The sequence below is a fragment of the Aedes albopictus genome, chromosome 3 (genome assembly GCF_035046485.1).
Source record: "Aedes albopictus strain Foshan chromosome 3, AalbF5, whole genome shotgun sequence".
Taxonomy (NCBI): domain Eukaryota; kingdom Metazoa; phylum Arthropoda; class Insecta; order Diptera; family Culicidae; genus Aedes; species Aedes albopictus.
Genome location: NC_085138.1, coordinates 444648945 through 444661936, shown reverse-complemented (window position 1 = coordinate 444661936; position 12992 = coordinate 444648945).

Genomic DNA, 12992 nt, shown 5'->3' with positions numbered 1-12992 from the left:
ATCATCATCATCATCATCATCATCATCATCATCATCATCATCATCATCATCATCATCATCATCATCATCATCATCATCATCATCATCATCATCATCATCATCATCATCATCATCATCATCATCATCATCATCATCATCATCATCATCATCATCATCATCATCATCATCATCATCATCATCATCATCATCATCATCATCATCATCATCATCATCATCATCATCATCATCATCATCATCATCATCATCATCATCATCATCATCATCATCATCATCATCATCATCATCATCATCATCATCATCATCATCATCATCATCATCATCATCATCATCATCATCATCATCATCATCATCATCATCATCATCATCATCATCATCATCATCATCATCATCATCATCATCATCATCATCATCATCATCATCATCATCATCATCATCATCATCATCATCATCATCATCATCATCATCATCATCATCATCATCATCATCATCATCATCATCATCATCATCATCATCATCATCATCATCATCATCATCATCATCATCATCATCATCATCATCATCATCATCATCATCATCATCATCATCATCATCATCATCATCATCATCATCATCATCATCATCATCATCATCATCATCATCATCATCATCATCATCATCATCATCATCATCATCATCATCATCATCATCATCATCATCATCATCATCATCATCATCATCATCATCATCATCATCATCATCATCATCATCATCATCATCATCATCATCATCATCATCATCATCATCATCATCATCATCATCATCATCATCATCATCATCATCATCATCATCATCATCATCATCATCATCATCATCATCATCATCATCATCATCATCATCATCATCATCATCATCATCATCATCATCATCATCATCATCATCATCATCATCATCATCATCATCATCATCATCATCATCATCATCATCATCATCATCATCATCATCATCATCATCATCATCATCATCATCATCATCATCATCATCATCATCATCATCATCATCATCATCATCATCATCATCATCATCATCATCATCATCATCATCATCATCATCATCATCATCATCATCATCATCATCATCATCATCATCATCATCATCATCATCATCATCATCATCATCATCATCATCATCATCATCATCATCATCATCATCATCATCATCATCATCATCATCATCATCATCATCATCATCATCATCATCATCATCATCATCATCATCATCATCATCATCATCATCATCATCATCATCATCATCATCATCATCATCATCATCATCATCATCATCATCATCATCATCATCATCATCATCATCATCATCATCATCATCATCATCATCATCATCATCATCATCATCATCATCATCATCATCATCATCATCATCATCATCATCATCATCATCATCATCATCATCATCATCATCATCATCATCATCATCATCATCATCATCATCATCATCATCATCATCATCATCATCATCATCATCATCATCATCATCATCATCATCATCATCATCATCATCATCATCATCATCATCATCATCATCATCATCATCATCATCATCATCATCATCATCATCATCATCATCATCATCATCATCATCATCATCATCATCATCATCATCTTCATCATCATCTATCAATTTGCCTCAGCTTACTCTCTCGGGGGAATTCGCTTTCTAATTTGGCTACCCTCTCGGGGGAATTTGCCTAGCTTACCCTCTCGGGGGAATTCGCTTTTTGTTTCGGCTTACCCTCTCGGGGGAATTCGCCTCAGCTTACCCTCTCGGGGGAATTCGCTTTCTTTTTTTTTGGCTACCCTCTCGGGGGAATTTTCCTAGCTTACCCTCTCGGGGGAATTCGCTTTTTGTTTCGGCTTACCCTCTCGGGGGAATTTGCCTCAGCTTACCCTCTCGGGGGAATTCGCTTTCTAATTTGGCTACCCTCTCGGGGGAGTTGCCAAGCTTACCCTCTCGGGGGAATCCGCTTTTTGTTTCGACTTACCCTCTCGGGGGAATTCGTCTCAGCTTACCCTCCCGGGGGAATTCGCTTTCTAATTTGGCGACCCTCTCGGGGGAATTTGCCTAGTTTACCCTCTCGGGGGAATTCGCTATATGTTTCGGCCTACCCTCTCGGGGGAATTTGCCTCAGCTTACCCTCTCGGGGGAATTCGCTTTTTGTTTCGGCTTACCCTCTCGGGGGAATCTGCCTAGCTTACCCTCTCGGGGGAATTCGCTATTTGTTTCGGCTTACCCTCTCGGGGGAATTTGCCTCAGCTTACTCTCTCGGGGAATTCGCTTTCTAATTTGGCTACCCTTTCGGGGGAATTTGCCTAGCTTACCCTCTCGGGGGAATTCGCTTTTTGTTTCGGCTTACCCTCTCGGGGGAATTCGCCTCAGCTTACCCTCTCGGGGGAATTCGCTTTCTTTTTTTGGCTACCCTCTCGGGGGAATTTGCCTAGCTTACCCTCTCGGGGGAATTCGCTTTCTTTTTTTTTTGGCTACCCTCTCGGGGGAATTTGCCTAGCTTACCCTCTCGGGGGAATTCGCTTTTTGTTTCGGCTTACCCTCTCGGGGGAATTCGCCTCAGCTTACCCTCTCGGGGGAATTCGCTTTCTTTTTTTTGCTACCCTCTCGGGGGAATTTGCCTAGCTTACCCTCTCGGGGGAATTCGCTTTCTTTGTTTGGCTACCCTCTCGGGGGAATTTGCCTAGCTTACCCTCTCGGGGGAATTCGCTATTTGTTTCGGCTTACCCTCTCGGGGGAATTCGCCTCAGCTTACCCTCTCGGGGGAATTCGCTTTCTTTTTTTTTTTTTTTGGCTACCCTCTCGGGGGAATTTGCCTAGCTTACCCTCTCGGGGGAATTCGCTATTTGTTTCGGCTTACCCTCTCGGGGGAATTTGCCTCAGCTTACCCTCTCGGGGGAATTCGCTTTCTAATTTGGCTACCCTCTCGGGGGAGTTGCCAAGCTTACCCTCTCGGGGGAATCCGCTTTTTGTTTCGACTTACCCTCTCGGGGGAATTCGTCTCAGCTTACCCTCCCGGGGGAATTCGCTTTCTAATTTGGCGACCCTCTCGGGGGAATTTGCCTAGTTTACCCTCTCGGGGGAATTCGCTATATGTTTCGGCCTACCCTCTCGGGGGAATTTGCCTCAGCTTACCCTCTCGGGGGAATTCGCTTTCTAATTTGGCTACCCTCTCGGGGGAGTTGCCAAGCTTACCCTCTCGGGGGAATCCGCTTTTTGTTTCGACTTACCCTCTCGGGGGAATTCGTCTCAGCTTACCCTCCCGGGGGAATTCGCTTTCTAATTTGGCGACCCTCTCGGGGGAATTTGCCTAGTTTACCCTCTCGGGGGAATTCGCTATATGTTTCGGCCTACCCTCTCGGGGGAATTTGCCTCAGCTTACCCTCTCGGGGGAATTCGCTTTTTGTTTCGGCTTACCCTCTCGGGGGAATCTGCCTAGCTTACCCTCTCGGGGGAATTCGCTATTTGTTTCGGCTTACCCTCTCGGGGGAATTTGCCTCAGCTTACTCTCTCGGGGAATTCGCTTTCTAATTTGGCTACCCTCTCGGGGGAATTTGCCTAGCTTACCCTCTCGGGGGAATTCGCTTTTTGTTTCGGCTTACCCTCTCGGGGGAATTCGCCTCAGCTTACCCTCTCGGGGGAATTCGCTTTCTTTTTTTGGCTACCCTCTCGGGGGAATTTGCCTAGCTTACCCTCTCGGGGGAATTCGCTTTCTTTTTTTTTTGGCTACCCTCTCAGGGGAATTTGCCTAGCTTACCCTCTCGGGGGAATTCGCTTTTTGTTTCGGCTTACCCTCTCGGGGGAATTCGCCTCAGCTTACCCTCTCGGGGGAATTCGCTTTCTTTTTTTTGCTACCCTCTCGGGGGAATTTGCCTAGCTTACCCTTTAGGGGGAATTCGCTTTCTTTGTTTGGCTACCCTCTCGGGGGAATTTGCCTAGCTTACCCTCTCGGGGGAATTCGCTATTTGTTTCGGCTTACCCTCTCGGGGGAATTCGCCTCAGCTTACCCTCTCGGGGGAATTCGCTTTCTTTTTTTTTTTTTTGGCTACCCTCTCGGGGGAATTTGCCTAGCTTACCCTCTCGGGGGAATTCGCTATTTGTTTCGGCTTACCCTCTCGGGGGAATTCGCTTTTCATAGTACCATACTTTGTCATGTAAATACTTTACCTGTTCTCATTGTAGTATACTATGTTGAATTTTTTTGTTTCATTGATTCTATCATTTATTACGATAATAAAATATTTTATGTAATTTCAGTCACTTCTGATATCCGCATATTTACCAAATCTAAAAGGGTGCCTCACGCCCCTTTAACTAAACGTACCTCTTTGTCATGTCAATATTTCTAGATTTCTAAGTGACTTGTATTAAATATCTGCTTAAATGTCTACTAGACATTTTATTTTGCCTAGTAGATATTTGTTAGACATCTAGTTGAAATTTCCGAGTGGGATGCAGAAATTGTATTTATTTCAGCAGAGCGAATAACAAAAAAACTGCAAAAACACATCTCAACCAGCAGAAATGGACCATCTCCTCTCCTTCGCAATTGAAACATCTACAATCCGCCCCTGCATATGAAGACATTCAACGCAGCTGCAACTCACATCACAACACAACGACGCGACTCTTTCATTTTCTCCCTACATTTGCTCATCCAAAGTCCAAACTATGCAAACGCCAACTCTTGCCCCTGGGTTGGGCTGCTCCTCGTTCCAAAAACACAACAGCGCAGCGGCCACGTCATCAATCAGTGCTCTTCCAGCAAAGAAAACCGAAACCCACACAAGAACCCCCTTGCACCGGACTACGGTTTCCTCGTTTCAGCTGCTTCTGCACATCGGCAACACAGAAAATGCTCTTCCTCAAAACCTTCCTATGGGAGCTTACCTACCGGCTGTGCCATTGTCGTGTCCGGAAGGACACCATGGCCATTCCGATTCAACTGAATCGGCCGGATCTCAGCACTGTGTCTAGTCAAATATAAAGCATAAGCTAATACACGACTGCAAAACAAGCACCATGCAGCTACCAAACTCGGTTTTCAGAAATCCATTGCTTGTCACTGGGGCTGCCTTTACTCCACTCTATTCCAACTCCGGGAGATTTCCCGGAAGATGTGAAAACTTGAACATATCGAATAGGAGTCCCCACTAACAAAACAGCTGCTTCTATACAGTACAATTCGTTATACTGACAAATCCCCAAACCAGCAGCGCTTTAAAGGCCGTTATGCGATTTCATTACGGCTAGAAGCTGTAATAAAGAAACTGTTGGTTTACCAACACGGCTTGTCGGATATAAACATTATTGTCAAAACAAACTTTAAGCGGGATATACAGCTACTACACAAATTCTTTACAGCTATCCATGTATGTGCTGTGAAATTATTTGGGTTGCTTTTATTGCACTTTAATTCAATGCCGGAAGATTTGCCGGAAGATGTGCAAATCGAGTAAGAGTCCCAGCCACTACAACAGCTGCTTTCATACAGTATGTTTTGTAATGTTGCCAAAACACAAAACAGCAGCGCTTCGTAGCCGTTTAAAGAACACTCTTTCAGCTAGAAGCTGTGAAGAAGAATCTGTTGGCGCAACCACACAGCTTGTTCAATGTAAACATTATTGCGTTTGACGTTTCACAAGCTTTTACAGCAAGATGAAGTTGGGTAAGGTTTCTTGTGGCACAATTAGGGTAACCAATATAATTTGGACCCCCATATATTTTGGACCCCCTGTGTCCTATTATCACAACTTACACAGGTTCAATGATGAGATGACGGAAACTTTTAGAATCATTCTCTAAATAAGATCGCTCTGCACGGGCAGCAATAATTTTCTCACTGGAATTATCCTTATTTGCCTTGAAATTATTTTTGCCAATCTCGTCATTCGTGCGAGTGTCGCATCATGTTTACAAAGAGAGATTGCGGTGCTGAGGAAACTTGCAGATGTAAACAAAAACGTTTATCATTCTAGCGCATTAAATTCGCAAAGTACGTCTAATCAGCCTTTGTCAATCAAGTAATTAGGATGTGATCCAGCATATTCAAGCGGCAAATTCTTCCAAAATAGTTTCAAACAAGTTTAAACACCGGGTGTCCAAAATATATACTGAAGAGTGTCCAAAATATATTGGGGTGTCCAAAACAGTGAAAACTGATGCTTCAAAAATCAGTTAATTTCATCAAATTTTCAGCCAGAAATGACCTTGTGGGTATTTTTAACGGGCAGTGGAGGCTTTTACGAACATACTAACATCATAATTATGTGTAAATACCCTCTGAATCTGTTTGATTTTGAATTAAATTCAAACCAATGTCCTCTAGGGGTCCAAAATTCAACCGTTACCCTATGTCTGGAGTAAAACAAAACGGGCTATTTTCTATGTTATTTATATATATACACTCAGCGAAAAAAACTAGCGTAATTCATCGAAATACCTTATGAAAATTTGCTATAACTAATTCTTATGGATGACATAAGAATACCTTATGAAAATTGATCGTGCTTGCTATGACAAATTTTATAAAAACAAAAAAATCTTAAAATGATGCAGACTGGATTCGATTCATGAACGTCGGGATCACCGAACCCGTGTTTTATCCACACGGCTACCGACGCTTGAGAATACCTTGTTGCTAAACATGAATATAAGCCACGCTGTGAGACGATTTTACGTCATAGAGTGACCTTATGAAATTCATCCGAATCATTATGAATTATTTAAAGGCCGTTTCATAAGTTGGGCCTTATGGAAATCTTAAGGTTATTTGGTTGAGTGTAGCAGTGTGGCAGCGAGGACATCATCGGGACCAGTGGATACGGAGATCGGGAGTTCGATTCCAAGTAGCGGCAAGTACTTTAATTATTCAATTTTAAAAGTGATAATTCCAGTTCCACATGCATTGCGTCACGGTATCCATAACCTAATTATATTTAATCGTTCAATTTGGGGATGCCGTAAAACTATTATTTAACAACTGCGAAAAGGCTGAAAAAGCGCCTTCTCAAGATGTTTTTCAGTTAGTGGTTACATAGGAGCCGAGAAAAGAGCTATGACTAGGTGGCATAGAAGCTGATCGCACAGCATGTACAAGCTGATTAAGTTCGCCACATTCATTGGTATAGGGCTTGCATAGAAGCTTCCATCCATATGTACAACACAGTAACTCAGCATCAAGCCGTATTAGGGATGCTTTGTTGACGTTTACATTCACAATAAATGTTAGTTGGGGAGTACCTCATTGGCGACGTTGCAAGTACCGAAGGTGGCGTGGTAACAGATCTAAGAGTATGTGCACAGGACGAAAGAATTCTGGCCCCTGACCTCCAAGAGATTGAGAAGGAGGTTGGCCGGTTGAAAAACAACAAAGTCGCTGGAGCAGATCAACTACCAAGCGAGCTTCTAAAATACGGTGGAGAAGCACTGGTGAGAGCACTACACTGGGCCATTACCAAGATTTGGGAGGAGAAAGTATTCCCGGAGGAATGGATGGAAGGTATCGTGTGTCCCATCTACAAAAAGGGCGACAAGTTGGATTGCGGGAACTACCGCGCGATCACACTACTGAGCGCTGCCTACAAGATACTCTCTCAAATTTTATGCCGCCGTCTATCATCGATTGCAAGAGAGTTCGTGGGGCAATATCAGGCTGGACTTATGGGCGAACGCGCTACAACGGACCAGATATTCGCCATCCGCCAGGTGTTGCAGAAATGCCGCGAATACAACGTGTCGTACCCACACATCACTTGTTGATCGATTTCAAATCGGCGTATGATACAACCGATCGAGAACAGCTATGGCAGATTATGCACGAATACGGATTCCCGGATAAACTGATACGGTTGATCAAGGCGACGATGGATCGAGTGATGTGCGTAGAGTATCAGGGACACTCTCGAGTTCCTTCGAATCTCGCAGAGGGTTACGGCAAGGTGATGGTCTTTCGTGCTTGCTGTTCAACATTGCGTTAGAGGGTGTAATAAGGAGAGCGGGGATTAACACGAGTGGTACGATTTTAACGAAGTCCGTTCAGCTGCTTGGTTTGATGATATTGATATTATAACTCGTAAATTTAGTGGGCCCATATAGCCGAGGCGGTAAACGCACGGGTATTCAGCATGACCATGCTGAGGGTGACGGGTTCGATTCCCGGTCGGTCCAGGATCTTTTCGTAAAGGAAATTTCCTTGACTTCCTTGGGCATAGAGTATCTTCGTGCCTGCCACACGATATACACATGCAAAATGGTCATTGGCAGAGGAAGCTCGCAGTTAAAAACTGTGGAAGTGCTCATAGAACACTAATCTGAGAAGCAGGCTTTGTCCCAGTGAGGACGTTACGCCAAGAAGAAGAAGAAGAAGAACTCGTAAATTTGAGACGATGGCGGAAACGTACATCCGACTAAAGAGTGAAGCCAGGCGAATCGGATTAGTCATTAATGTGTCGAAGACAAAGTACATGATGGCAAAGGGCTCCAGGGAGGAATCACCGCGCCCGCCACCCCGAATTCATATCGACGGTGATGAAATCGAGGCGGTTGAAGACTTCGTGTACTTGGGCTCACTGGTGACCGCCGACAACGACACCAGCAGAGAAATTCAGAGGCGCATTGTGGCAGGAAATCGTGCTTACTTTGGACTCCGCAGAACTCTACGATTGAATAAAGTTCGCCGTAACACGAAGTTAACTATCTACAAAACGCTGATTAGACCGGTCGTCCTCTATGGGCACGAAACATGGACCCTACGTGCAGAGGACCAACGCGCCCTTGGAGTTTTCGAACGGGAGGTGTTGCGTACCATCTACGGCGGAGTGCAGATGGAAGACGGGACTTGGAGAAGGCGAATGAACCACGAGCTGCATCAGCTGCTGGGAGAACCAACCATCGTCCATACCGCGAAAATCGGGAGGCTACGGTGGGCGGGTCACGTCATCAGGATGTCGGATAGCAACCCGACTAAAATGGTTCTCGGGAGTCATCCGACCGGTACAAGAAGACGTGGAGCGCAGCGAGCTAGGTGGATCGACCAAGTGGAGGACGATCTGCGGACCCTACGCAGAGTGCGGAACTGGAGACAAACAGCCATGGACCGAGTGGGATGGAGACGGCTACTATGTACAGCCGAGGCCACCCCGGTCTCAACCTGATCGGTAAGGTAAGTGTTGAGTACAACTATTTATTTCAGTGTAGGCTGGATGGGGATGAAGTAAGCAGCGGGGCAGCGCGGACGTCAACCACGAATAGATGTGCCGTAGTCCACATGAATTTGACATGTTTGGGAAATTGACACTTTTGGGCACTCTGACAGCTCTGGGATGTGTACGACTTTTGCGAATTAGTCATTACCATAAGTTGTTACTTAAGTAAAACGTGTAAAACTAGCAAAAGGTTACCAAAATTTTGGCGTGCAATCGTTCGAAATTACACGACAACGCGAAGGTAGCAAATAAATCAGTAAGAAATTGTGTAATGAATCAATTTTCAGCACAAACAATTTTGAACGTGTTTTTGTTGTGAGCTACGGTGATTTTGCCTTTTGCTGCCCCCCTGGAAGTAAGTGAATGCTGCCGAGTGCTAATTCCAAAATGATTGTTAATGATGATGATAGCTATGGTAGTAGTAGTACCTCAACTGATACAGAACTATTCAGAATGTTGATCAACAATATGAGTCAAGAACCTTTTGAACATAAACAATCAGCTATTGTTAACATCACATATAAATACCCCTAATGCAATAAACATGCACTCAGCGAAGTGAACTACCGAAATTCATCAAAATACCTTATGAAATTTAGCCATAACTGTAAAGTATGGATGCCATAAGAATACCTTATGAAAATTGAATATGCTTATTATGACCTAATTACATAAGATAAACTTATGAAAAGAGCAGAAAAATCGTAAAATGATGCAGACTGGAATCGATCCATGAACGTCGAGATCACTGAGCCCGTGCCCAAACCCACGCGGCTATCGACGCTTGAGAATATGGTGATGCTAAATGTGTATAAAAGCCAAACTGTGAGTCAATTCTGCGTCATAAACCGACCTTATGGAATTCATTCTAGCCGTTATGAATTGTTTAAAGGTCATTTCATAAGTTAGACGCTATGATAATCTTAGGTTTATTTGCCTGAGTGTGAGCAGTCGTATTCAGAACAACAACAAACCGAGTGTTAGTTCATTTCAGTAAGTACTTCTTTCTAGCATAATTTCTAAGCCTACTCCTAAACTTAGAGTTCTTTAAGCATTTCCACAGCTATTAACTGAAAGATTCCTCTGCCGATGTTAATGAGCCTTAATTTTGCATGTGCATATCGTGTGACAGACACGACAATACTCTATATGTCCATGGAAATGAAGACAATTTCCATTACGAAAAGTTGCTGAACCGACCGGGAATCAAACCCGTGCACCTTAGCTGAATACAACGCGTTTGCCGCTTCTGCCCTTCAGCGTAACCCTTAAATCATAGAACCATCTGTTCAGTGCGTATCATATTTATGAAGTCTTGAGTTTTGCATCCCCAAAGGTGCAAACCAAAGCACCGAAATGTTCCCACGAGTCTACCATCCGTACACAGTTACCACAAACGTATTTACTCCAACACGGGACTCTCCTCCACCCCTCCATTCAGTAGCTGTACGAACAGTGCATGTAGGCATATGAAGTACGCTGTATGTACAAGGAAACGCCACCGGAAACCGTATAACATGTTCACGGGATAGAAACGTAAGTGGGCAACGGTGAATGATGCGATAAAAAAAAAAACAAGGACCCTTATTACTACGACGACGTGTAGAAGGAAAAGGACATTCACTTCATTGAGTCCCACGACCCACGAAAAGACGACGAAATTGTTACAGAAAAGGTCCGTTTGGCCGAGTCGCTGATGCGATGGCTGGCTCATGTGTGGCGGACGGGCTGCGAATATCGGCACATAGAGAACGGAACGGATAAATCTCGGGTTGAGGATTTGAGAAGGATGTCGAAAGAAGGAGTCTTTAGGGTGAAGACGAACATTGGTTTCTAAATTAGATTGGAACAAATTGCGACTGAATTTAAAATTTTGAAGCAACAGTTCAAAGCCTCAGAAAGATCTTTTTGAACTTCTTCTTTTTGGTCAGTCTGTTGAATTTATATTTTTCAACACTAATTTTTCATTTTTCACAAAAAAAAATGAAAATGATATGAATTTGTTATAAGTATGCCTTAGAAAATAAATAAAACCTATTGTTTAATGTTCTGCTGATAATTTAGAATGAAAACTTACATGTAGAGTTCACCACCCTTATACGCCCAAGTAATCCGCGTTCGCAATTATACCAATCATAATTGCGATGCGCACCTTGCAAATACTGTTCTCCCTTTTCCTACAAAATTAACGCATTACTGAACTACGACAGCTATGCATGGGAATGTGTAGGTTTCAGTAATTCCCCTCTTCAAAAGGTTTCACCCTACTAGTATTTTTATTTGGCCTGGCATCAGAAGCCTTGCACAGCCGAGACAGACAGACGGTCGGTCGGTTCTTGTTGTTGGACCGAAAAGTGTGGGAATTTTTAGCTTCTTTCCATTTTGCCTTTGCTCCTCCCGCCGTGAAATAAGAGTGCGTGCTAGCTCTCTGTAAGGTAAATGATCAAACCACATTCGCTTTCGTCAGATGGGGGACACTTTGCAAGGGTACCACCTGGAGTTGTATTACTAATTTTTGAAATATTATATTTGTATTTTAGAGTTTTTAGAGTATTGTTTATGATATTAACGTTGCTTTTTTGTTTGTAATTTGTTGGGGAATTTGTTAGAACTTTTTTCGCTGGGCCATTTTTTGTGTATCAAAAAAAAAAACTAAAAATATGAAGTAAATACAAAATCCATATCTCTATATATCTACCTAAAACTGATTGTAAGATTAGCCTTAAAGCAAGTAATAGATAAAGTTGTCCATTAAGCGTTGGGGTTAGTACCTATTTCTTGAGTGCCGTATGAAAAGGTATTGCAATTTGCAGTATTGGGAATTCTAAACCGAGTTACGCCAAATGTATTTTAGATTTCTAGTTATAACATTTTTGCAATAGCGCGTTAAATTCGAACTCTTAACCAGCCGCAGGAATAATAGTTCGAATCTAGTGTTTGTTTAATTTCTCAAACTGTAACAAAAGATTTTTATTCTTCAGTCATAGAAATACTTGATACCAGTTACAGGGGATAGACAAAATGATCGGGACAGGCAAAATTTTCACTTTTCGAAAAATGTTCAGCTGTAATTTTCCGAAAAATGCATCAAATATTCTCATCCGGATCCGACGATATAACAGCCAAAGTTGGCTATCGGATAATTATACCTTTTTCAAGAATCTTTATAACTTCGTGGAGAATAGACCGATATTTTACAAATTTGGACCACTGATACACAATTAGTTGATAAACTTACAGTAAAAATTTGAGAATATTTGATGCATTTTCCGAAAAGTTACAGCTAGTTGAACATTTTTTTAAAAGTGTAAATATTTGGCTGTTCCGATCATTTTGTCAATCCCCTGCACCATTAGATGTTGGATGTGGAATACACTTCAAAGTTCGGTCTGGGTTTTACTCTAACTAGGGTTATTTTTAACAAACCAAAATTTAGTAGTTTTTCGCAAAATTCTGGTAAACCGGCAGGTTTTTACAACAATCTCCCAAATTTAGAGATATTATGAACATTTTGAAGAAATCCAGGTTTTATCTGGAGCTGTCAGTTAATTCAAACTCTTACCTTACCATTCGAGCTTTTGCCCACTATGGGTGAAATATAATTTCTAAATCTATTTTGAAAAAGGTTACATGTCGAAGCATCTTCAAAATAAATTTGGTTACAATGCATAATTGATTATCTTGAAATATTCTTTCGATCAAATATTTTTTTAACCAAGTATTCTAAAT